General features: G+C 44.0%; 1 protein-coding gene across 1 annotated transcript in view; it reads left to right on the top strand.

Annotated features, from left to right (window-relative positions):
- The first annotated feature begins 297 nt into the window (after positions 1–297).
- The window catches only part of ZMIZ2 (zinc finger MIZ-type containing 2), a 229,311-nt gene continuing 201,852 nt past the window's right edge, over positions 298–27,756 (top strand). Inside the window, exon 1 of the mRNA XM_033948638.1 lies at positions 298–737. The gene's annotated coding sequence lies outside the window, so the exon portion shown is untranslated. The remainder of the gene's footprint in view (positions 738–27,756) is intronic.

Raw genomic sequence — 27,756 nt, 5'->3', positions numbered from 1 at the left:
AAGTTCCAGGAGGAAAAGTCCATAAATAATTAGCCTTGTATACTTGCGAAAACTATCGCTTATCTCTGATCAACAAGGAATAAACGAGACTATTCGTTGGGATCCCCTGACTGGCTACTTCCTTGTGCCCCAGTCTGACCGTTTCAGAATAGCAAATCTTATGTGCTTCTCTGTGTGCATGCACATGTGTATAGGTATCTATCTCCTGGGTAGGTAGTTAGATCTGTGCGTGAGTCGGACGTGACAGGCGATCAGAAGGAAGAGAGGGAGGGGAGAGGAGGGGAAAGAGGCGGGGCGAGGCAGCTCATGAATATTGATGATGGCCATTGTGCAATTGGAGCTGCCGCTGCCTGGAGTCCTCCTCGGGCAGAAAGAAAGGCAGAATGGAGCCAAGCAGTAGCCGGAGCTGTTGAGGAGCCCGAGCGAAATCCGACGGGGGCTGGCAGCGCACCTCCCCCCTCCCGGAGCCCCCCTCCCCCACCTCCCCTTTGGGGATTTATTTATGCACGCTTCGGAGGCAGAAAGCCTGAAAAAGAGAAGGGTGGAAGATTAGGCGTAACGCCACCAGCCACCCTCTTTACACCTCCTTCTCCTCCTCTTCTTCGGTCAACATGGAGCGGGAGCAGTGAGAGGAGGAGAAGGGAAGGGGGGGGAGGGAGGGAGGAGAGAGATCGAGAGGAGCAGAGAGCGGCAGCAGCCCGAGCCGGAGAGGGCCATTTTTGGTGTCGCCTTGGAAGGTAAGAGGCAGCTGCTGTGCATGGGGGCTCGGAGAGTCGGAGCCTTTTTCTCGCCTCCCTTTTGCTGTCTGCACACGGGGGGGGGGGGGGGGGGGGAGGGGGAGGAGGGAGGGAAGGAAGGAAGGGGGGATGTGCAGAGCCTGGCCCGGCTCGGAGCAGATCGCATCAGCTCGCTTTCTAAGCTGTGGGTGGCTCGGTACTATTAACACTGGCTGAGGCATCTTTGATTTTTTTTTTTTTTTTTTTGCTGGATAGGGGCGGGTGCCTCTGATTCTGTGTCTTTCAGGAAGGAGTAGGCTTCTTTTCCCATCTTGTCTACAGATATTTCTCGTCTGACTTGTAATTCGGAGACGATGTTTTTGATTTGGGGGAAGCCGTCATCCTCTTGCCTTAATGGTGGAGAAATGTGTAAATAGCAGCTTGTTTTGGGGTGGGGGTGGGGGGCGTACTGTAAGGTCTCGCTGCACCCAGGGATCTAAAATTCCCTTTTTGGGGTGGACTGACTCCTATCGGTGGTCCCTACCTTTCTTATTGGGGGGGGGGGGGGATGGGGTTGTTATGCTGAGGGTCCGTGGGAGTTAGTACAAGGTGAAGGTCTCCATGGCAACATCGCTCATGCCAGTAGGAGATGTAGGGGCATCGTCCACCCCATCCGAGAGGACTTGATTGTCCCTTCTTGTGATGCTGGTATCTTGGGGAAGGGGATGCTTCCTGTGCCGGATCCGCCTGGATTACTAGCTGTCATGATCCGCACCTTTAATGACTCCCTGTGCTGCAGTCCATGACCCCTGTCTGCAAGCCAGCCAGCGCTTTGATACTGGAGAATGTGCATTTGTTTTCATAAAGGATGCCCTATGTGTCGCCTATTAAGAAGCAGCAGCTTCGGATTAGAGCAGCCAGCCTTTAACTAGGTACCTATCATGGGCTTCAGTGTACAATTAATGGCACAGGTGGACTAGAATTGTTTGGCTTTTTTAGCTTTGCGCTCTGTGGGTTGTTTAGAATATTTGTGCAGCAGTGCACCTAAGGTGAATTAGTGCTGGCACAAACTGATCTTGGTGGCAACAGAACGGGCAGCGTGCCATTTGCTTTCGTGCCCACAAATTTGGTCAAGGAACAAGAAGAGTAAATCTGGCTGCAAACAATTTTTTTTTTCCCTGGGTTGGAAGTGGTGGAGGAGTGGGGTTAGATTGGGTCAAGCTTATGATCACTCATGCCACTTTGCAGTTTAACTTCTCTTAATGGCTTCATACAACTCAGTGCTGGAATGGACTTCCTGTTTTGATAACATAAAAACTGACATAGGTTGGTAAGAGGTGGATCAGCTTTTTTCTTTTTTGCCATTTCCTAGACTTTATTTTAAATAACAATTTTCTTTAAGAGAATGGGGGATAAAATTTCTTTTAGAGTCAGGCTTTTCTTGTGTCTCCTCAGCCTGGGACAGACTGCTTCTGCTTTGAAATACTTGGGTATTATTAAATGCCCATGAAGGTCCCCAAGCACCTTGAGTATTCAAAGGCATGTTACTGCAGTTAGTTTATAGGGCAACATGAGATGCTTGTTGGGTGGTATTTTCTGCATTAATATTAAGTATCGTAGTCTTGTCTGAGTTGTGCTGAAATGCAGGTGGAACTTTAGTGCTCATTGAAGGTGGCAACACTTTTATGAAGACATTATGGAACCTTCTTCCTGTAAAACCCTCATTCCTGCCATACACTGCCAAGTTGCTTTCCAGTAATGAGAACCCTATGCACACAGCTTTAACAGTGCACCTCAGTTCAGCCGTATCCCATGCTATTCCTGTACTCTGCCTCCCACCACCACAGTTCTACCAATTCACCTCAGTCCTTTTGTGCTATACCAATTCAGATCCTTCATATAACTCAGTATTCCCTACTAATTTTTATTAGATATCAAGTTGAGATCCATCCAGACCAGAGGTCTCAAAGTCCCTCCTTGAGGGTCGCAATCCGGTCGGGTTTTCAGGATTTCCCCAATGAATATGCATGAGATCTATGTGCATGCACTGCTTTCAATGCATATTCATTGGGGAAATCCTGAAAACCCGACTGGATTGCGGCCCTCAAAGAGGGACTTTGAGATCCCTGATCCAGACCATTTCACTGGTATCCTAAATATGTTTCTCTGGAGGTAGTAGGACTTCTGCAAGAATCCAGTGAGCTGTGTGGCACTATCCTGCAGTGTAGCTAGCTGGCTCTAGATTTTTGGGACAGACTGCTCTAGTCTGCTGCTGGTTTTACCCCAGTGCATGTAGGGATTTGTAGTCTTATCTTTCTCAGGGAATCCATTTGAAATGTACAAGGCCTGCATGCTGAGTTCTTGTATGAACCTGAAATTCTGGAGCCAGTTGGAAACCCTGCTGCCCTCTGCATTGGTGACAGGCTTGTACCTTTTCAGTAACCGGAGCATGGTTTTCTGAGATCCAGCTTGAACAGATAAACCGCAGCCCCCCCCCCCCCCCCATCTGTTTTTTGTTTCCAGAGCTCACTACTGCATCGGAAGTAGCATTTGCATTGCAGCCATCCTGTCTTGGTTACTCTCTACCCCACACACTGAAAATTAACATGTGAAAATGTGTAGTAGTCCTTGACAGCCTAATCACTGGGCAAATTGGTAGGGATGTTAACTTGCCTAGGGTTTCCTTAACAATTATTTCTTTGCTAGTCTTGTAAGCCAGCAGAGTGACACAGGCTTATATAATGTTCTCATTGCTACTGCAGGGTTTTCCACTGAGTTTCCCTGAGTAAGCAACTGCTACATCCTCTCTGTTTGTCTCTTACCATTTACCTCTTTCTATGGAACCTACTGGCACCCACCAGTAGCTTAAATATGAGTGCTTTTTACTGGGCATGGCACTTGGAATACAGCTGTGGATCCAAACTCTCAGCCAAGGTCACTAGTTGGCTCACTCTTTCTGATTTGTTTTGTTTGAAAGCAGGCATAGAGCTGGCCTGCTTTTCATAGAGAAATCGGAGCTTCTGGGTCAAAACCAGAATGGAATCTGGCTGTCTTGAAAGAAAACATATGGGGGCAGTTGTCATAACCCAGTTATCCTGATGTTATGTGACCTTGGCAGGTCCCTAAACCCTTCTCTTCTGTATTTCCAGTTGTACATAGAAGCTTGGTTCGTGCAAATATTGCAGTTATAAAGTTGGTGGCATGGTGCATTGATACTTTTAAGAAAATACTGCCAGAAATTGGAATATAGGGCTATATTTACTATTAGAGATGGACAGCCGCTTTGGTTTCTTCTGGGGTTTTCTTTCAAAATGAATGTTGTTAATAATGTGCATTATCCCCCTAAATTCTATAAAGTTGTGCACCTGAGTGACTAGCATACAAATTTGTTAAAAGCCATGACCTTAGGAAACTGGGAGACTGGACATCCAAATGGCAGATGAAATTTAGGGCTCCTTTTACGAAGGCGCGCTAGGGCCTTTACACGCGCAATGGCGCACGCAAAAATTCCATGCGCGCTAGCCGCTGCCGCCTCCTCTTGAGCAGGTGGTAGTTTTTTTTGGCTAGCGTGCGCTATAGTGTGCGCTAAAAACGCTAGCGCACCTTCGTAAAAGGAGCCCTTAATGTGGACAAATGCAGTGATGCATATTGGGAAGAATAACCCAAATCATAGTTACCAGATGCTAGGATCCACCTTGGGGGGGGGGGGGGGGGGGTTAGCGCCCAAGAAAAAAATCTGAGTGTCATTGTAGACAGTACAATGAAACCTTCTGCCCAGCGTGCGGTGGCAGCCCAAAAAACCCAAAACAGATGCTAGGAATTATTTAAAAAGGGATGGATAGTTAATAAGACTAAGGGCTTCTTTTATGAAGGTGCACTAGCCATTTTAGCACACACCGGATTAGCACGCACTGTAGTGCACGCTAGCTGAAAAATTACCGCCTGTTCAAGGAGCCCTAAGAATGTTATAATGCTTCTGTATTACTCCATAGTGCGACCTCACCTTGAGTATTGCATTCAGTTCTGGTTGCCTTATCTCAAAAAAGATATAGTGGAACTTGAAAAGGTTCAAAGAAGAGCGACCAAAAGGATAAATGGGATGGAATTCCTCTCATAAGAGGAAAGGATAAAAAGGTTAGGGCACTTCAATCATATCTCCCTTCCGCCTTCTCTTTTCCAAGCTGGAGTCTACAAAATCCTGAATGGTGTAGAACAGGTACAAATGGATCTAATTTTTTATTTTTACTCCAGCAAAAATTACAAAGACTAGGGGACACTCGATGAAGTTACAGGGAAATACTTTTAAAACCAATAAGAGAAAATATTTTTCTCACTCAGAGAATAGTTAAGCTCTGTAACATGTTGCCAGAGGTTGTGGTAAGAGCGGTTAACGTAGCTGGTTTTAAGAAAGGTTTGGACAATTTCCTGGAGGAAAAGTCCATAGTCTGTTATTGAGACAGATGTGGAGAGAGCCACTGCTTGTCCTGGATAGGTAGCATGGAATGTTGCTACTATTTGGATTTTTGCCAGGTACTTGTGACCTGTATTGGCCACTGTGAAGACAGGCTACTGGGCTAGATGAACCATTGGTGTGACCCAGTAAGGCTATTCTTCTGTTCTTATGACCCAGAAAGGCTATTCTTCTGTTCTTAAACTATCTCATCTTCAGGAAGAAGTTGAAAACCTACTTATTTGACAAACTCCCTACAACTTTAGAGTCTTCGCACTCTCTCCTTGACAAGCAGCACTCCTACATGCAGTCTCTTATATTCATATTTGATTGTTTTCTTTCCTACAACATAACCTCCTTTGTAATATCTCCCTTTATATACTGTGTAGCTTCATGTGCCTCTTAATTACTTTTCCTGTAACAATATAACCCTCCCTAGTAATATACTGTATTTCCCTTCTATATACTGTATAATCTCCCCATGTTGCTACAGGGGCCTCTTAACTTGTAAATCGCCTTGAACCTGAACTAGAAAAGTACAATTAAGTCCCGATTAGATTAGATAATGGCAATTGCATGTTATAGAATTTCTGGCTAGCACGCATCATCCTAGCACCTGACTTTAGGTGCTCTATAGAGAATTACTCCCCATGTGCTTTTCTTAAAACAGACATACTATTTGCACCTATGTGCACTTTCCTATAGTGCAAGTATGCGTGTGTAAATAGTGTGCAGTGTTTAAGAAAAGGGAACACTTTGGCCCAGATTCTATAAACAACACCTAAAACATAGGCAACGAGGAATGCCTCATTTCAAGTTAGGCACTGTTCATAGAATCACGCCTAGCAGCATCAGGCCTTAGGCATCAGTAGGCCTCAAAACTTTAAGTGCCCCCCTAAATACCGACATCTTAAGTTAGATGCCTACTGGAGCCTAAGTCCAGCTTAGGCACCTACACGCAAAACATACCCATGATCCGCCCCTAACCATGCCTACATTTTGGTTGGTGCCTATCGCCCAATTAATTTTAATTTAAATTAATTATAAAGTGTTAATAGCTAATTATCAGCATCAATTAAGCTTTTTTAAATAGTTAAGTTAGGTGCCTAAATCAACTAGGCATAGCGATCTAAATGCCTAACTTTAGGCGTATTTTATAGAATCAGGGCCTTTGAGTACATAGTGTGCACCATTATTGGTGAACGACATTCGTTTCATATGACAGCCCATCCCTGTTTACTATAATGCTCTACTGCTTTAATGCATGCTAAGTAGCTGTTCATCTGCCTTGTTAGTAAATAGGTCCCATTGTATAAAACAGAACCTGCAGAAAATAAAAAGAACATAAGAATTGCCGCTGCTGGGTCAGACCAGTGGTCCATCGTGCCCAGCAGTCCGTTCACGCGGCAGCCCCCAGGTCAAAGACCAGTGCCCTATTTGAGTCTAGCCTTACCTGCGTACGTTCCAATTTAGCAAGAACTTGTCCAACTTTGTCTTGAATCCCTGTAGGGTGTTTTCCCCTATAACAGCCTCTGGAAGAACGTTCTAGATTTCTACCACTCTCTGGGTGAAGAAGAACTTCCTTACGTTTGTACGGAATCTATCCCCTTTCAGCTTTAGAGAGTGCCCTCTCATTCTTCCTACCTTGGAGAGGGTGAACAATCTGTCTTTATCTACTAAGTCTATTCCCTTCAGTATCTTGAACGTTTCGATCATGTTCCCTCTCAAGTCTCCTCTTTTCAAGGGAGAAGAGGCCCAGTTTCTCCAATCTCTCACTGTACGGCAACTCCTCCAGCCCCTTAACCATTTTAGTTGCTCTCTTCTGGACCCTTTCGAGTAGTACTGTGTCCTTCTTCATGTATGGCGACCAGTGCTGGACGCAGTACTCCAGGGAAGGGTGCACCATGGCCCGGTACAGCGGCATGATAATTTTCTCTGATCTGTTTGTGATCCCCTTCTTAATCATTCCTAGCATTCTGTTCGCCCTTTTCACTGCCGCCGCAAATTACTCGGATGGCTTCATCGACTTGTTGATCAGAACTCCCAAGTCTCTTTCTTGGGAGGTCTCTCCAAGTACCGCCCCGGCTTTCCTGGGAGGTAGAAAATGTAGATGCCAGCCAAAAATTTCTAGACACTACAAAACTTGTTTCCACTTTTTTGGCTGCTTTCTGCTCTGTTTTGGTCTGGTGTTTTCGCTTTTCCCGTTTTGTATTTTTAATCTTATTTTCTGTTTTCCCTTTGCACTCTCTTTCTCTCCTCTGCTGCTCTCTCCTTTTTCCCTCCCTCTTCCATTGCTTCCATTCTGTAGCCTTGGCCCTCCCAAAGTCTTTTCTGTTGAGTTCCAGGCTCTGAATTTCAAACATCAAGAATCTTTCAGGCCCTCCTTTTATCAAGCTGCGTAAGGGTTGTTTTTTTTATCGCAGACCGCTGTGGTAAAAGCTCTGACGCTCATAGAAATTCTGTGAGCATCAAAGCTTTTACCACAGTGGTCTGCAATAAAAAGCCCTTACACAGCTTGATAAAAGGGGGCCTTAACCCTTGAGTAATGCCTTATTGGTGGGCAGCACCTTTGATGAATCTCCTGGCTATTGGGCCTGTTCTTTTTTTTTCCACACTGCTGAGCTACCCATATATGTAGTGTATTATGGCAGATTTGACTTCTTTTACAACTGGGAATAACCCAGGAATTCTAGTGAAGTCTGAGCTCTCTACATCTCTGGTGGTGATCTAGTAATCTACTTGTAGCAAGATTTTAACATGAGTATCTTCTAACATTAGTTATGGTGGTTATGGATATTAGGCCTGATGTGCTGATGTCCCATAGGGGTCATGTTCTTAGTTGGAAATGTGTAAAAGTGGATATATGTCTGTCTGTGGAAATCATTGACATTGGGGAGCACTCTAGTAGCACTTAATTTAGGTCTCTGGTAAATAAAAGATTATTGAATGACCCCCAGTTGTTTTGGTGTTTCCATATTTTTTTTGGCTTTATTCATTGGAATCTTAAAGGGGGCATGTTCTTCCTGTTTTGGTAATGTTTATAAGTTTAATTTCTTTTTTTATAATTTAATATGTGCATACATGTATACTAGGTCCATTGGCTGCATATTATGGCCTTGTGCCTTTGGGATTTGAAACAATTTTTAGACCGGTTCACCCTCATAATGGTCATCTCGGCGCAATTCCTCACGATTTGGGGGTGAGGGGTAAAAACTAACCCCCTCTTTTATAAAGGTATGCTAAGCTTTTTAGCACACGCTAAACACACGCTAAACGCTAACACGTGCATGTTATCCTATGGATGCGTTATCGGTTAGTGCATGCTAAATCCACGTTAAAACGCTTAGTGCGCCTTTGTAAAAGAGGGTCTAAGGATATATATATATATATATATATGTATATAAATTTTTAATTAGCCAGTTTTTATTGAGAAATCTGGATCATACAAAACCATCCTCAATAACATGCTATATTGTAACTAATATTTTCTAGATTGAAGTTCTAGGTAGGTTAGGGATATTCTGATGACAATCATCAGAGTAGCTCCTCTTCTTTTAAGTTAGAACTATTAATAGTGGGTGTGACTAAGAAAGACCACGAAAAGGACCAGATATGCTAATATGTTCTCTGGCCTGAAACGGAGGTGAGAATAGAACAGGGAGATCTTGGTGGTTATTTATTTATTTATTGCTATAATATTTTTCACTTGTCAGTGGGTTTATTTCTTAAATGCTTGATCTAGTAATGCAAGAACAAACCAAAAATACTTTGTACTTGTGTCATATGATGCAGCGTGGTTTTAAACCTGCGCGACCTGTGTTTTGTTGGGATTTCAGTATTAATCCATCTCCCTCCCTATTATTTATCTCTCCCTTTCCCCCTTTTTAGCACCGGCTGTGGCAGCAACAGCTCCGACGTTCATAGAATTCCTATGACCGTTGGAGCTGTTACTGCTGCGGCCAGTGCTAAAAACACACTACAGTTTTGTAAAAGTTGTGGTAGTGGTGGGGTTTATCTTGCCAAGGGCTTTTTGGTTTCCTGAGAGAGAAATGGTGATGTCAAGTAAAAAGTCTTGGCATGGTGTCATACCTGGACACGCCTGGCTATGAATTTTCTTATATATGGTATACTGTATATGATATTGTATCAACATGAGCATGTAAACTGGCTGTGAATCTGAAGCTGTTAAATACATAATCTTTCCACTATTAAAGCTTTGAATACTGGATCCTTCATCTGTACTGAAGCATCTTTATAGTAGCAATAACTTAAGTCACCTATTATGATTATGATTATTTGTTTTGGCCCTGAAGCTTCTTTCTGTCTTTTTGGGCTTTTAGCCCAATTGAGGTGACAGAGCTTTGAGTCTTTATTTATTGCTTCTTGATAGGTTTTTCCTAGAATCATAATTAGGTAGGCAAATGATTTGTGCCTTGTGCCTCCACCCCAGTCCCCCTTCCTCTGTCCCTCCATACTGATCCCTCATTTTCGTGTGGAAAACTTCACTCTTCCTGTGCCTTTCATCCACTGCTGATCCATGCTTGCATTTCAGTCACTTTTAGCCTCCAAGGGGCTTTGTGCCCTGGGTTTTCCCCATCTCTCTTTCTCCCTCCCATCTTCTACTTCTCTCTCCCTATAACCGTGGGAAGTGGGACACATCTTCCAGCTGTAACATGAGAGGTTTTAGAAGAACCCTTCCTTGTATTAAAGCCTTACATGCAAAGCAGAAGAAAAGGATAATTGTATTCTCTGCCTGTGACATCAGAATTCCTCCATGTATTTCAGATTCAGATAACTTTATTAGCATGGCAATTTTACATGAGTTGCCAAAGTAATACATTTACTAGGAGACAGAGAAAGAGAGGGAAAACATAAGGAGATAATTTACAAAGTAATAGTAACAACAGTGGTAAGAAACTGTGATGTCACTAGTAGGAGATGTCACTTTTCACAGGGGAAAATGCAGGTGGGGACTATTACTGAGTGTACTAGTAATAAAAGTGGGAGGATTTGTTGTGACCACGATCGGAGGGATTTTCCAAATGTGTAGATATGACTGAAGTTCCCCAGTGACATGTGGAGCTGGAGCCCCACTGTAACTACCAGTTTATTTTTGGAGGTACCAGTAGCCCTTAAAACACTCTCATTGATAACTGTAATCTTCATACTGTACAACTGAAGATGAAGCAAGTACATTGGATGAGAAGCAAGATAATGTGGAGGACCATCTGTGTGCTTATTGGTGGAATATGTAGCTTAAAATCATAGGCTTGCAGTTTGGAATCCCAGGAACAGAGAATGGAGCAAGCCCTGACAAATGTCAAAACTTAGGACCTCTTCTATCAAACTGCGCTAGCAATTTGTAGCGTGGTGAGCCACACTGAATGGCCCATGCTGCTCCCGATGCTCACAGAGTTCCTATGAGCATTGGGAGCAGCGCGAGCCATTCAGCGTGGCTCTCTGAGCTAAAAACTGCTAGCACAGTTTGATAGAAGAGGCCCTTAATCTATCCTATCAAACTTGCTTATTCCTTGAAAAATAGCATGAACTGTCACAGAGGGAAACACACAAGACTGGTGAAAGCACTAATTTTGGGGCAGCAGACCTGCTTCCACTGGCCTTGCATCATTTTCTCTGTGATTTTGGGGCCTGGTTAATTGTGTGGAATCTATTTCTGGTACTGTACTCCCCCTGCCCAATTCACCCACACTCACGATTCGTGCATTGGATTAGACAAACTCCCTTCCCAATCCAACGCTAAGGTGCTATCCTACTCTTGTGATCAGTCTTTGACATGATGCTCTTATCTCCCAAAACTGGTAGTAGAAGTGTTTAGTTTGATATCATTTCCTGCTCCATAGGACAAGTTGTGTGGTAAGAACTGGAGGTTGACTCTATGGCAGCAGGAGATAATGTTGGACTAAATGTTTTCCCTACTGCCAACTCCAGATCCAGTTGGTGCACTGTAAGGAGGTAATCCTAGGGCTGTGTTGAGAGGGAAGAAGAGCCAAAAGAAGGAGGGGGTTATAAAAGAGAATCGCTTTGGGCTGTGTGGAGGGGGAAGAGAAAGAGAGATGTCTGGAATTGGGGGAAGGCGAGAAAAAGGAGTAGAGAGAGGATGCCTCTGGGATGAAGAGAGAGTAGGGCAAGATGAGGGGGGAAAGAGAGGGAATTCCCCTGGGTCTGGAGGAAGGCAGATAGGGGAGGTTGCTGCTAAGACTGGAGGAAAGGGTGACAGGGGTGAGAGAGGGAGAGGTTGGGGATGTCTCTGGGACTGGAGAAGAGGGATAGATGCTCTTGAGACTGGGGGGGGAAGGTAGAGAGAGAGGAGGTGGGAGTCTCGAAGATTGGAATGGAATGAGAGAGATAGAGATGTCCCTTAGATTGAGGGATGGGGAGAGAAAAGAGGGATGCAGCTGGATATGGGGAAGAGAGGGGGGTGTCTCTGGTTTATGTGAAGGAACAAAGGGTTTGCTCTTGAGATTGGAGGGGGGATAGAGAGGAGTGGGTTATGTCCCTGAAATTGAAGGAGGGAGAAAGAGGGGTTTGTCCTGGGATAGAGGGAAGGGAGAGCAGGGGCTGCCTCAGGGTTTGGGAGAGAAGGAGGAGGAAAGAAACACAGAGAGAGAGAGATAGAGAGAAAGGAGGGATGCTCTGGGATTAGAGGAGAAGGGAGATAGGGAGAGAGAGTGATACAGAATGTCAATGAGATTGGGGAAACAGAGACAAAGAAACAAAGAAAAAGGTACTCCGAAGAGATTGGGGAAGCGAAAGAAAGGGGTATGGTCCTGAGATTTTTTTTTTTTGGGGGGGAGAGGACAGAGGAAGAGGAAGAGAGAGAAATACATCTGAGATTGGAGGGATAGAGAAGGGGGATGCCCCTGGGATTTAGGGGGAGAGGGATGAAACCCCAGATGAAAGGAGAAACAGAGAGAGATGAGAATGCCCTTGGGATTGTGGAGGAGGGACAGAGGGGAATGCCCATTGGAGTGTGTGGGAGAGAGGGATTGGGGAAGGAGAAAAAAAATAGAAGGATGCCATCAGGATGGGGGAGAGGGAGAGACAGAAAGGGATATGCATAAGAAAAAGTAGGGGAGAGAGCAGATGCCTCTGGGATTAGGGGTGGAAGAAATGGTAGTGCTGTTGGGATTGTGTGGAGGGGATGCCCCGGGGATTTGGGGATGAAGGCGTGAGAGGGTGATGTGCTTCTGGAATTGGGGGGGAGAAAAAGATGGAAGTTCAAGTTCAATTTATTTGATATACCGCAAAATATAAACAGAAGTTTAGTGTAAGGGGGTAAAATTAATTTCTAAAAATACTTTTAAAAACATAATAATAAGAGAGAGCAAAAGAATGGTGATGCCCCTATGATGAAGGGGAAGAGAGGGGTTGCCCCTGGAATTGGGAGGGAGGGAGGGAGAGACAGGGGGGAATGGGATGCTGGGAGGAGAGAAGGAAGGGGGTGCACCTAGAACTGGGGTGTGGAGAATGGAGATTCTCCTAGGACAGGAGGGGAGGATAGAGTGGATGTTCTTGAAACGGGGCGGGAGAAATAAGTAAGGTGAGATACTCCTGGAGATTTTGGGGGGAGGGATGGCATGGCTAAAGGTTTCCTTAGGACAGTGGTGGGCACACTTACAACCTACAGGTTCAAATTGTCCACTAGCTCAATTTTTGTAGCCTGTTTGACATTGAGAAAATTGCATTACCTCCAGCCTGTCAACATTAACTCCATAGTTACTCTTGTGATGTTAATATTCAAAGGTCAAAACGTTCTCTTTAAAGGATGTTCCATATATTCATGGGTCTTCAAAAGTAAATACTTTAGATGTTCAGTGATAATGTCAGAAGAACAGTAGCAAAGTAAGAAGTCATACTGCAGGATTTTGGTGCAAATTTTTAATGACACTGGCCCAGTGTGCAGGGTTTCTCAAGTGGTTGAGGCGCTCTGTGCCAACTTTTGCAAGATCAAAGGAGCACAACTCTCACTGTTGTCAAGGGTGAGTCGGTGACTCTGAGCCAATGCCTCGCTTCAGTCATGTCTTAAGCTGGCCCTATTGGTGAATATAGATTTTTAATTCATTTAACCTCTGCTCCCCCTTACCTCAGAGGAGTACAGAGGGGTACAAAAATTTAGATTGTAAACCCACTAGGGACAGAGAAAGTACCTGTATGTAATATGTAAACCGCTTTAGTTGTACCACAGAAAGGTGGTATATCAAAAACATTACCCATTTATGCCTCCTCCCTCAGGCCAAAATGGTTGGCTACTCCTGACCCTTGCAAGGGCCCTGGAAGAATGACTTAATGGTAAGAGCATTGGACTGTTAGGTGCCATCGATCTAAAAAGAAATCAGTCTTCCAACGTCATCCCCATAGTTGTTTTCAATGTGTCCAGCCATCTGATTGCAGGTCATCTTCTTCACATGATGTCCTTCTCCAATGATCTTTCTCTTCTGACAGTGTAACTTCATCATTTGGGCTTCGAGTGACATAGCCGGTTTGATCTCTTCCGGAAATTGATTTGTTCTTTTGGCAGTCCACGGCATGCACAAAATCCTTCTTCAGCACCAAAGCTCAAATGAGTCAGTCTTCTTTCTGTAGTGTCCAACTTTTGCAACCATAATTGACTACTGAGAAAATGAGTGTGTGGACAAGTCTGATCTTTATTTGGAGTGTTATTTCCTTGCCTTTGAAAACTTTTTTGAGAGCCTTCATTGAAAAGCGACCAAGTGCTATTCTGTGGAGTATTTCTTCTCTGCTAGTTGCTTCTTTGTTTACGAAAGAGCCCAGGAGATTGAAATCCTTTACAACTTCTATTCTATTGCCTTCAGACTCAAAATCTTCATCATTTTCCATGTTCATGATCTTCGTCTTGTTTATGTTCAGTTCTAATTCCATGTTATAACTTTCGTCTTTGACTTTTCTTAGTAGATACCGAATGTCTTCTTTGCTGCTGGTGATGAGCGTTATGCCATCTGCATAGCACAGGTTGTTTATATTTCAGCTACCAGCTTTGAAATCAATGCTCTCTTCTTCCAAATTTGCTTTTCTGAAGATGGCTTCACCGTAGAGGTTGAACAGATAAGGTGCTAAGATGCATCCTTGCCTGACGCCACGTTTTATTAGAAACCAATCAGTGTTTCCATATTCAGTTCTCACTGCAGATTCTTGATTTTCATAGAGGCTCTTTATCAGCTGAGTTATGTGTTTGGGTATTCCCATTTGTGCTAGAGTTCTCTATAGTTTATCATGAAGCACACAATCAAAAGCTTTGGGGAAAGGGAAAGGGACTGGGACTTGTATACCGCCTTTTTGTAGTTTTACAACCACGCTCAAAGCAGTTTACATCCAGGTACTTCAAGCATTTTCCCTCTCTGTCCCGGTGGGCAGTGGAGAATTAAATTACTTGCCCAGGGTCACAAGAGCAGCGTGGGTTTGAACCCACAACCTCAGGGTGCTGAGGCTGTAGCTCTTACCACTGCACCACACTCTCCTCCTTTGCTGTAGTCCATGAAGCAAAAGTATAGAGGCTTTTGATATTCTTTGCTTCTTCAGTATCCATCTAACATTGGCCATAATGTCTCTTGTTCCTCGATCTTTTCTGAAACCAGCCTGAACTTTGGGTAGTTTTTGCTCAACATATGATTGTAGCCTTTGTTGTATTCTTTTCAGCAATATTTTGCTGACGTGTGAAATTAATGCAATTATTCTGTAGTCGTTATAGTCCTTGGCATCACTTTTCTTTGGTATAGGTATGAACAGTGATCTTCTCTAATCAGTTGGCAATGTTTTTTCTTCCAAATTTGTTGACACAGTCGAGTGAGAGCCATGATAGCCTTCTGAGCCTTGGATTAATTCAATTGGAATACCGTTGATACCAGGTGACTTGTTTTTCAATAAACCTTTAATTGCTGCTATGACTTCTTTTTATATAAGAGCATTGGACTAGGGTCCAGGAAAAGTTCTAGGATGTGATTTTAGAATTCCATGTGACACTAATCTTGTATTTGTGACCCTGTGGTCATCACTTTATCTCCCTGTGCCTCAGTTACTGACTCTCTGTGATCCTGAACCCATCACTTTATATCCATGTGTCTTGGTTGTGGCAGCCATTTTGGTTATGGAGCCACCATGGTCAGGAGCTAGTGGGCATCATTCCTGCCTATAGTATCCCTGCTGGAACACCATGGCCTATGAGGTAAGTCCAGGGGAGCCTATGGAGGGGTTGCGTCAAAGCAGTAGTGAGCTATGAGCGAGCAGTGCAACCACATAAGGTACAAGGGAAATGGAGGCTCCAAAATTATATACTGACCGTTGCCTGCCCTGCTCGGCTGTGACACAGTGGGCAAGATAGGCACTCTAAGTTGTATGTTACACAGGGCATGTGTCCTTCTGGGGTATGGGCTCAGAGCAGGACTTTTTTGTTTTGCTGGGGGGTGGGGATTGGGACCTTGCAGAATCAGGATGCACTGGGCAGGGAAGGGTACTGCCATTTGGAAGATGATGGTACCTGAGGCTTTTTTGCTGTCCTAACTTTAGCCACTTGGTTAGGAGTCTGAATCTGGTCACTAACCAGTTAAGTCCTGGCTCCTCCAAGGCCCTGCCTAATGTTTGCCCACGGACTGATCTGGCACTAATTGGACAGTGCAGGGGTGGTCTGTGGTGATATACAGCAGTCCTGTCCAGTTTGGTGCCCCTGAACATTAACAATTAGGTGGCCAGAGTGAAGAAATTCCCTTTTATGCATTTGCCGGCTGGTGACAAGCACCTAACTTGCTTACATGTTTCTTTATATGTGTAAAATCAAACTGTTTAAAAGGCCAGATTTTGTTCATATAAAAAGGGGCAGGCATTGTGCAGGGCAAAGTCAGAGCAGTCACTCGTATGTTTAGCTGCAGTGTTTAGCCACTAATTAGATATATAATATTTCATTTATTGCTCTTGTAGCCTGCCTGTCAGTACACTTCTAAACAACCTAATCATCAACAATAAAATATGTTCAAGATGCATAAAATTTGTGGAGTATTAATAAATAAAATACAGTATTAAAAAATCAAGAGCAATTGTGAAGTGTGTTATCATATTTTTGCAGAAGTTAAAAAATTTTTATTCGAGCCTCAGCTCCCTTGGCACTAAAGGTATTCCTGAGTAGCAAGCCTAAATCAAGCAGGCCAGACTTGCAGAGCTTCCAAGTTACCCAGTTCTCAGAGGGAGATTTTAGGTTAGTCCTGGATTTAGCGACAACCTCACCCCGCTGCATTTTTAATTTCAGTGAGTAGAATCAGGGGCCACAAATGTCAAACTGCTTAGAGATAAGTTTAAAACTAGGATTGACCCAAAATTCTCCCTCCTCTAACTCGGTAACTTGGCAGTTCTGTGACCCTGATTTCTGAGCCTGATGTCTTATCATGCTTTGACTGAGCTTGGTTGACATTGTGTTTCATCAGCCCAAGTCAGCAGTTTGGCTGCCCATGTTTCACCAAGGGTGAGGGGGAGGATGGATTGAGACATCCAGGTTTTACTTCCATTGCTTTCAATGTGTCCTACTTACTTCCATTGCTTTCAGTGGAAATAAAACCCGGATGTCTCAATCTTTCCTCCTTTTTTCTGGAGCCATATGGTAACCCTCACTGAGGGGACACTATTTAGTGGCACAGAGTTCACTAAGAGTTTTCTGCAGTGGTATGTGGTGATATTTTGTTATCTCAGTAGAGTTACACTATAGGGCAGCTATGTCAGGCTGAACCCAGACAGCAACCTGTTAATTAACCCCATCCTTCCTGTGTTTGGTAAGTAGGTGATGTGTGTCTTAGAATCAGTGGGTGAAAGGGCAGGCCATGGAGACTTCCTGTACTACAAACTATAGAGCACGGCTTTTGTGTCATCAATAACTGGAGACAGCAGCGGTGTCAGGGAGTGGGGCACAGTGCAGTAAACCTAAGCAATGCCACAGGCATCTTGGAAGGAGGGAGGGGGTGCTTGGTGTCAGGAGCAGCGTTCCTTTTGCTGGTGGGATTCACGAACTCTGTTTCCCCTTTGTACTTGTAGCTACTGATTTAGTTTGGCAGCACCTCTGTTGTCTCATTCAGGTCCCTGTGTTTGCTAGTGTACATTTGTAGAAGGGTTGGCAAAGTACTCGAGCAATTGCTAGCTTGCCAAAGGGAAAGACCTAAATATTAAGGCCCAGTGAAATAGTATGTATTTAGTTTTGTGGAGACAGAAACTGTGCAATTTATATTAGCAAGGTTACTTTAGCATCTTAAGTGTCTTCTGTATTGTGATTTAAAGGACTATCAAGACTTCAGTAAAATGACAGAAGGAAGCTTTTTCCCCTAGAAAAAGAAACTCAGGGTCTAGGTCTTAATTTGGAGAAGGAGGGAGGTTCAGAGTTAATAGGACTTTAGAGAGAGAGAGTGAGTGATGCATGACTAGGGCTGTCTTCAGGCAGAGGAGATAGAAAGCAGAATTTGCAGGGCTCGCCAATAAACCACCATCCTTATATTCTCCTTTAGGGTGACTCAAGGCCCTTCTCTGTACTCTCATAAACCATTATTTCCCTTTCCTTTCCCTCCACACGTCCAGTATGTTTCTTTTCCTCCACAAGTCCTGCATCTACTTTCCCCTGTCAAAGTGTCTAGGACTTCATCTCCCCTTTTCTGTCTCTCCTTCGCCAAGTTCCCTTATCAACACCCTCTTCCTTTCTTCCTGCCAGGCCTATCTCCACCATTGCCAGCTTACTTGCTCAGGTCTTAAAAAGCTGCAAAGATACTCTAAAATGCTCACATGCCAGTCCCTTCCCCTTCACATAGCAACTTCCTGTCAGACAGGTGTGAGATGTGGCAGATTTTGTCTGCAAGCTTGTATTGAAAGGCTGCTGTTGTGCTGAAGCAACATTAAATTGCTGCATTCTTGGGACAGATTGCCCCCCCCCCCAACCCACTCCAATTCTGCTGCCCTAGTGGCAGAGCTGCCCTGAGAATTCTGGCATGCTGTGGATACATCTAGAATCCAGAGGGTGGTTGATAGGGACAAGAAAGAGAAGGAGGTGACTGAAAATAAAATACTGTATTATCCGTATGGATACAGTAGACAGGAGGGATAACCAGGCAGGTTGATTGTGTGAAGAAATGTTTATATGCTGGTAGCTACTCCATTACTATATTTTACCCAGAATGATAGGTTTGTGTGAACACTGTGAAACAGAATTCATTATATAAATCATGATAATAATTGTCAGGGCTGACTCTTGATCAGGGTGCCAATTAGCCTAAAACTGAAATTGGCATCCCCACATCAGTGATAGCAGCAGCTCCAGTACACTTAGTTCCACCACCCCCTATCTCTTATCTGCTACATGATGTGGAAACACATGCAGTGGGGTGCCAGCTTAGTAGCTCCCAAAAGCTGGCCCTGATAGCACAGATGTGGCACCAACTGTTGCGTTATAAGTTGTAGCTCCTGACCATTCTTGCCTGCTTCAGAAACTTTCAAGATTACGAGATGCGCAGATGGACAGTGGCCACAGTTGAAGCCTCGAAAATTAACATCACTGCTCACAAACTTAAAATATAGGATAATTAAACTTGTTTTATGTATATTTTTTGTATGCTACATTTTTTTTTTTTTTTACGATAATGAGTTATAATAAAACTTATTTATTTTTTACCATCCATTCTCTGCCTTCTCCTTTTGGGCTGTCAGCTCAGTCAGGACTGAGATCTGCCACCATGACTTTTATTTGCAACTACATGGGGGTTCCCCTATTTTATATCCCTTCCTAACTTACATTAGTCCAGATATTGCAGTGATGGTCCTAGGGCAGGGGCCATACACCAGATTCCTTCAGAATCCTTGCAGTTATGGGCTGTGAGTTTGGCCATTAGGTGGGTAATTTTGATTAAGCCTCTACTGCTTGTAAAGCTTGTGCTAAGTGCAGAAGAGGGTTGGTATATTTATTTAATTCATTTTCTGTCCTGTTCTTCCAAAAGAACTCAGAATGGGTTACAGGTTAAACATACATAATATACAGTATACAGGTTACAATTTGCCGTAGTTATAGTACAAGTTTTTTTTATACAAGTTTTTCGGCCCCCTATTAGTCACATAAAGTAGTTGCATTGCAAGATTGTGCATACCGTTTATTCAGTCTGTGTGTAGGCATTCTCAACAGTGTAGTTTGGATAGAACTGCAGTGGAGGATCATTTTATGTACAGATTTCATAAAATATGCTTGCCATAGTCCCAACACCCAGTGACATCTGCTGGCTATGATGTTCTAGTTGCCGAAATCCATCAGGTCCTGGGGTTATCCCTTTTCATGTATGCTCTTTTGGTGCTGTTATCGTGCTCTAGGTCCATGCGGCAAACTCTATTCCCACTTTCTAAGACTGTAACTGAATGTTGCATCTTGAATTTTTAGTCCCCAGGTCTGTGGGTGCTTGAGCACTCCCAGTACTGAGCAAACTTCTTCACTGTGTCAGGGAGGGGTAATTTGGTGGGGTTTTTTTTTTTTTTTTAGCACCCTTAAGGCTCCTTTTGCAAAGCTGCAGTAGAGGTTTCTATCGCGGACCAGCAAGGTGAATGCTCTGATGCCAAGAGAGTCAGAGCATTTACCTTGCTGGCCCAGGGTAGAAACTTTTGCCATAGCTTTGTGAAAGCCAGTGTTATTCATTTTGAAAAATTGGGCCATGTGTACTTAGAGGGTAAATTTAGGCATTTACATGGATAGCAGTGTCTCATGTGTAGAAATAGGGCTTTTCTAAAATTATCTACCTGATATTTTGAAAACTTATATGCAGTGCAGTCTGTGTGAATTGAGCTTAGGTACAGTATTTATAAAATAGGCACGTATATGCTTAAACTAACCCCCTCCTTTACTTACGCATAATGCGGGTTTTAGCACCGCGGTAACTTCTCCGGTGCTCATTGAATTCCTACAAGCGTAGGAGCAGTTACCGCCGCTGCCGGCACTAAAACCCGTCCTACGCGTTACGAAAGGAGGGGGGAAGACAGGAAATTTGTGTGTACCAAAGAACAGGTGTAGATACTGTATATGCATAAATTTGCAGGGGTAATTTTCAAAGTGAAAGTACTGTATACCCACACTTTCATTTAAAAGATGTGCTGATACTAGGATAGGGAAAGTATACATGTTAATGTTTTACTTAAAAATAAATCATAGCCTTTTTTGTTTTAAATAGTAAGAAATTATTGGAAACCCTCCCAGTTTTCCTATTATATTTTGGAAGGCAGGGTGCTGGGTTGTTTTTTTTTTTTTTTTTTTTTTTAACCTTCTGTTCTGAGATGGAGTTTAATTGTCCTATGTGTTGTATGCATGTTTGTTTTTGGGAGGGGGCTGTTTGTACCCGATTCATGGTCTATGAATGGTATTTGGGCTGAGAGGAACCCATGAGAGTTTGGCGGTCTTTTTTCTCATGATGCTTTTGGTGATCAGAACAGTTTTCAAGGGTTTGTATTTGGATATCAGATCATATGCACAGGTACTGAATGTTCTAGCTAGGATCTCCACATGACAAGAGACAAGTTTGAACCAGTTCTGCTTTTTTTAATCTCCATTGCTTTCATGGACTCATAAGGTTTTCTCAGGGAAGCAGGAACTACAAACCTGCTGGGCTGAAGCCAGTGTAGGATCAGCCTTTCTACATGAAATGAAAAGCAAGTTGCAGCTTTAAAGCTTTTAAGGTATTTGAAATTGCTGGATGATTCCCCTTCTTTGACAGTAGCCCAGGCTCCACAGAGCTCTATGGACCTATTTTTTTAAAATGACTTTGTTGGTGGGGGTAGGGCAAGGGCTTGTCTGGCTAGTGATTTCTCCATTTACAATCAGAAAAGGAAGTGCCCTGTGTCTCCCTTTTCTTGGGGTTATCGTGGCCAGTGTGTGGTCTGATCTAACAGCTTGGCCTTTCATCAGTAAAATGTAAAACCCCCCAAACCCTGACAGAGAAAGAGAAGCCACTTTAGTTATGTGATCTGCATGTTGGGAGAGAAAAATTCCCCTGATCTGGTTTCTGGGAGGAGCTCCGAGACCAAAGCAAGGGTGGGAGGGGGGCCCTTTAGCTGGAGGAAGAGGAGGTGGGTGGAAGATCTGAAGCTAGAGAATAGGCTGGAAGGGCCGAGGGCGTGAGGGGGAAATGGAGACCACAATGCAGAGGCAGGGGTGTGGGCCTGAAGGGAGCAGTTTGAATGTGTTCACTTTCCACTTCCGGAGAAGGGGCTGATTAGAAGCCTGGAGGAACCTTGTGTGGGGTTATTTTTAGTTCATTAGAAGTTACAGTTTTTGTGTGGCTTTGTTTCTCCAGCTCTGGTGCGTTTTGTGCTAGAAATTCCCTTGCCAGCTTGGAACTGAATTCCACAGTGTGTCAGGCTAGGCTTGCCACTTTACCCAGGTGACCCCAAACAGCCTGGTTTTGCTTTGTCATGAAAGAAGAAGTGGTTCTACTTTGCATAGAAAAAGTCATAATTACAGCTCCCTGCATGCGCTGGGGCAGTGATGGTCCATGATACCTCTGCTTCACGCTTTCTGTACTGTGGGAAGAACCAATTTCTGGGGGAACTGTCTGGATTGCAGTTCCACCACTTTTTTTCATCACTGCAATAGGGATATTCTGCTATGGAGGACAGATTGATGTCTCAATCTATCCTCCTTTTTCTGGAGCCATATCGTAACCCTAAGTTGCTTTCTTCAAGGCCCAAAAATGGGTGTCTCGGCTTATATTCGGGTCAACGGCCACCCGCTCCCCTCCTCCCAGACTTGTTGCAGGTCTCTCTCGGGCCTGCCGTATGACTTGGTGGGGGTGGGCCGGGACAGGAGGGATCCCTCCCGTCTCCTGTCCTGACCAACTCTGACAGTTGGTTTTTTTTTTTTTTACCTCCTTCCCACCTTCCTCACGTACCTTTTTGAATACTTGGTGGTCCAACAGTGTACTGGGCAGGAGCGAGCTTTCTGCGCTCGTGCCCCTCGCTGAGCCCCTCCCTGAATGGCTGCTTCGAGGTCTGAGCATGAGCGAGCTTTCACACTCCTGCCCAGCACTGAGCCACTCACTGGATGGCTGCCACAAGTTCGTGAGAACTCACGGCAGCCATTCAGGGAGTGCTCAGCACCGGGTAGGAGCGCGGAAAGCTCGCTCATGCCTGGTACATCACTGGGCTGTGAGAACACGAGTCAGCTATTCAGGGAGGGGCTCAGCGAAGGACAGGAACATGTAAATCTCGCTCTTGCCAGGTACACTACTGGACCAGCAGGGATTCAAAAAGGTACGCGGGGGAACCATACAAAGAATCGAAACCCCACAATAATTTCCCCATCTCTAAGAACCCATCTTCGACTCCCCATATTCCCTCATACCCATCCCGATGTATGAGAACATACAACAGAAAGTCCAAATAATCAAATGCCATGAGTCTTAACCCCTGGGAAGGAGGTAAAAACATTGTCAGAGTTGGCCGGGACAGGAGAAGGGAGGGTTCCCTCCTATCCCGGCCCAACAGGTCATATGGCAGGCCCAGTGGAGGCCTGCAGGACATTGGGAAAGAGGGGGGACAGGATGCAGAGCCAGGGAGGGAGGGGGGTACAGGGCAGGAAGGAGGAACAGGGTGGAGAGTATGGCAGGGAGGGAGGGGGGACAGGATGGAGAGCCAGGCAAGGAGGGAGGGCTGAGTGCAGAGCCAGGCAGGGAGGGAGGGGGCTGGGTGTAGAATCTGGCAGGGGAGGGAATGAAGGAGGGGGCAGGACACAGATCCTGGCAGGACAGGGCACATGAATATTAACACACACACACACACACACACACACACTGTTTATATTTCAGGCAACCTTTTTTCTCCTTTTTGGGGAAAAAAGGGTACCTTATCTAATACTCGGATCGACTTATATGCGAGTATAAATGGTAGGTGTGGGACATGAGAGAGTCATACCACAGACAGTCTGGACATCTTGACAATCCTCTAAGAAGAGGACTTTTCTGGGTAAATCCAGATGTTTTGTAACCGTATATACACCCCCCTCCCCGAACTCCAAAATCCCATTTCTTTTTTGTTTACAAATTAAACCCTGACCAGTGGCATAGCCAGATAGCAAATTTTGGGTGGCCCCGATACACATTTTCTTGACTTCCTGTCTCGGCTCCCCTCTCCCTGCCACATGCTTAACTTAAATTTTAAATACCTTATCTAGCAGGGATCCCCAAGCCTTGCCAGCTCACCATAGGAGCATAAGAATTAAGAATTGCCATACTGGGTCAGACCAAAGGTCCATCAAGCCCAGTATCCTGTTTCCAATGGTGGCCAACCCAGGTCACAAGTACCTGGCAAGATCCCAAGGATAAAAATAGATTTTATGTTGCTTATCCTAGGAATAAGCAGTAGAATTCCCCAAGCCATTTTAATAATGGTTTTTGGGAGGAAAATAGCCAAACATTTTTTAAACCCTGCTAAGCTAACCACTTTCACTACATGCTCCGGCAACAAATCTCCAGTTTAATTACCCATTGAGTGAAGAAATATTTTCTCCAGTTTGTTTTAAATCTACTACTTAGTAGTGTCATCGTATGCCCCCTAGTCCTAGTATTTGCCCTTAATCTGTCGAATCTCAAACGATTTGCATTGTTTATATTATGCTTAACTGTTGTGAACTGCCTAGAACTCATGACGGTATATAAAAATAAATTATTATTATTATTTTTGGAAAGTGTAAATATATGTACTCCTTCCACTCCATTCAGTATTTTATAGACCTCTTCATATCTCTCCTGATCACATAACAACACTGGGTATGTTATCAATGTTTTCTAATTTTTCATTTCAAGTACATCTTAGGAATTCAGATATCAATTATCAAGGTCGGGGGAACTAAAAGGTAAAAATATAAAAACCAACAGTGAGTAAGTTAATCTATAATCATTATAATCCCAGTATTGTTAAAAATACTATAAAGACTAACTTATATTTTATCTAAACATTATAGCGTAGTTTCTCCTCATATCACCAGCCATCAGCGATTTCAAAAATGGCCACGGCGTTCTCTACTAGTGCTATAAACCCTTCCTCATTATGATGTCATAATATCACATGATATCGCATCAATTGCTGACAGAGGCAGCCAAAAAATCAGCTATCCACTTGGGCCATCCAGTCCGTAGTTTCATTCAAACCCTCCGGGGCCATGGTCTGGAGTTCGAACATCCATCTCAGTTCTCTAAGGTTTAATGTACGTTCGCTATTTCCTCCCTCCCACCCAATCTGTATAACATCTAAGACCCTCCATTTCAAATCTACTAGCCTGTGTCCGCATAGTTTCCAATGGCGGACCAGGGGAGAAGCCTCATTCTGCGTATTAACTCTAGATTTGTGCTCAGTTAACCTTGTTTTAATCGTACGAGTTGTACGTCCGATATATAACTTGGGGCAGGGGCATTGTATAAGATATATAACATGGTGGGAGTTACAGTTGGTAAAATGTCTGGCTTGATAAATTTTACCCATAGTTGGGTGGCTCCATATTTCACCAGCCTGATTTACTCTGGCACGTCCCTGATGACGCGGCAGAGCAAATCAGGGCAGTAGAAGGGCCCAAAGCAGCGTGTGAAGACTGCTGCACATGCTGCTTGAATCGCCGGGTTCGTAGTCGGGTCCGCGGGAAGGGAAGGGGGGTGGGCGGCAAAGGACTCGGACTCCTCTGGTCTGTTGCGGAGGGCGGCCCGGCTCCAGTTCTCGTTTCGTCCCGGAGGAGGGGGGGGGGGGGCAGGAGGCGCTCTTTGTGGAAACTTGTGGAGGCGATTGTCAGCTGGCTGGGAGCGGGCTTGTGGAGGCGATCGTTGGCTGGTGACGTAGTACGCGCATGCACACTCGTGCCGCCACACCCCGCCAGAACAGGGATCAGGGAACACGTGGTGTGAGTGCGCATGCGTGGCTAGCATTTTATTATTATAGATGCTCTTCTTCAATCCTAGCCATAAATAAAGTGGCTAGCGATGGTGCTAATAATGCACCCATTGCTATCCCATGGGTTTGTAAGAAAAATTGATTAGAAACCCAAAAATAACTTTTAGTAAGTACCAGCTCTGCTAACCTGCTCAAAAATTTTTCAGTAATATTAGATCTGATGGTTTGCTTTTGGAAAATATTCTGAAGTAAATTCAAAGCTTGGTCTACCGGCATCATTGTGTATAACGCTGTAACATCTAGAGTGACTAATATCCAATGAGGTTCTATTTCCTGAATCTCAGACAGCATTTTCAGCATATGCGTGGCATCTTTCACATATGATTTGATTGTCGCCACTTCTTTCTGAAGAAAGATATCCAGAAACTTTGATAAAGGTTCCAGAGGTGAATTTTGCACGGATACTATGAAATGTCCTGGAGGGTTTCACATCTTTATGTATTTTCGGGAGGAAGTAGATTTTTGGAGTTACATAGAACCCTGGATTTAAATAGGCTGCTTCCCGAGTAGTGATCATCTTCTGTTTATATGCTTTGGAAACAATGGCCGAAATTTCACTTTTCAATTCACTCTAAGGGTCCCCTGAAAGCATTTGATAAAAGCGATTATTACATTAGTGATTTCTATTCCGCCATTGTCTTGCGGTTCAAGGCAGATTACATAACAATTGTCATGATGTTACGACATATATAGGCAGATTATCATTAAGATGTTTATAAGCTTCTTGCAAATATGCTTCCTTGGGGAGAACGACAGTCGCTCCCCCCTTATCGGCTCTAGTAATCACCAATGATGTATCATATTTAAAGTCCTGAAGCGCTCTCCACTCATCACTAGTAAGGTTAAACTTTGGCTGCTGATTGCCATAGTCTTTTTCCATACCTTCAATGTCAGCTATAACCAGATCCCGAAACGTCACCAAATTCGGGTGCAGTGGAGATGTAGGGCACCAACCAGATTTCTTAGATATTAAAGTACCATCATGGGCGCATTGGTGGTCCCTAAATTTTTAAATAAAGCTTCCTAAGGAGACTATAAATCGCCAGTCTTGTTTCAAAAGTATATCTTACAGTAGGGACAAAACCCAGCCCCAGGTTTAACAAAGATTCCTGGGCTGAGGTTAATTTCTTGGATGAAAAATTTATTATGGCTGATTGTTGCGTTGTTGCAACCGAGTTTGGGTGCCTTGCGTATATCCCTGCTGGGCCTGAAACCCGACCCTTCTTTGGCCACGTGATTTCTGTCAGCCCCGTTGTCCTCGCTGATACTGAAAACCCGCTTGTCCTTGTCCTTGTTGACCTCGGGTCATTGAACGGCCTCTACTCTGTCCGCTCGTAGAACTTGAATCTGTAGATGTCTGATCATCATCAAACACTTGTTTATTTGATCCAGTATGATTTCCACGAAACAGCCATAAATAAACTTGATTATTAATCTAATCTAATCTAATCTAAACCTTAAGTTTATATACCGCATCATCTCCATGAGAATGGAGCTCGACCCGATTTACAAGAACTTAAAATAGTGGGTAGAGAAGAAGAAAAAGGATTACATGAACTTATGTGTAGAAGGGGGGAGAGAAAGGGGGGAAGGATAGAGCTACAATTTGCTGAAAAGCCAGGTTTTCAGTTGTTTGCGGAATAACTGAAGGGAGCTCAGGTTCCGCAGCGGGGTGGTGAGGTCGTTCCAAAGACCTGTGATTTTGAAGAGAAGGGATTTTCCCAGTTTGCCTGAATAGTGGATGCCGCGTGGAGAGGGGAAGGCTAGTTTAAGCCTTTGGGCAGTTCTGGAGGAGTCGGGACTGGAGGAGTTGAAAGACAGTGGGATAAGAGGAGGCAGGATTCCGAGAATGATCTTGAAAGCCAGGCAAGAACATTTGAAATGGATCCTGGAGATTATTGGGAGCCAATAAAGTTTGGCAAGGAGTGGGGAGGCATGGTCAGACTTGCGTTTTGAGAAGATCAGTTTGGCTGCAGTATTCTGGATTAGCTGGAGTCTTAGAATACTTTTTTTTGATAGATTTAAATAGATGGCGTTGCAGTAATCTAGTTTGGAGAGGATGATGGATTGGACAAGGATGGCAAAGTGTTGTTGGCTGAAGTAGGATCTAGCTTTCCTCAGCATGTGAAGGCTGAAAAAGCATGATTTTGCCAAGGAGTTGAGGTGGTCATTGAGGGAGAGAGAGGAATCGATAGTGATACCAAGTCCCATTCATCTCTTTTATATTTTTTTATTTTAGTTTGTTTTATAGAGTCCCTATAGGTATCCATTTTTAATTGATGATCACTTTCTACTGCTTTAAAATCTGCTTCTGTTGCACATGTTTGTTTAATAGTTGTTTTAAGGTCTGCAATAGTCTTCTTCAGCTCTATTTCTAAAGCAGTGATTTGTTCTATAATTAGTAGCATCAAATCCGTGCTGCACTTATTTAATATCGCACACCATTTTTCTCTAAAATGCTGATCCTGAGAAAACAGAGTAGGACATTTTTGTATGCGCAACCCCCTCGGTATCATGGCAGTTGATACGTATTGAGTTAACGTATTAGCATGCAGCTCAGCACGGATTAATTTTTTATCTTGAATTTCCAATTCATACCATGAGGGGGAATTAGCAGTGGATAGATTG

This window comes from Geotrypetes seraphini, chromosome 6 (assembly GCF_902459505.1).
Source record: "Geotrypetes seraphini chromosome 6, aGeoSer1.1, whole genome shotgun sequence".
Lineage (NCBI taxonomy): Eukaryota > Metazoa > Chordata > Amphibia > Gymnophiona > Dermophiidae > Geotrypetes > Geotrypetes seraphini.
Note: the sequence above shows the minus strand (reverse complement) of the source record. Positions and strands in the feature narration are given on the sequence as shown.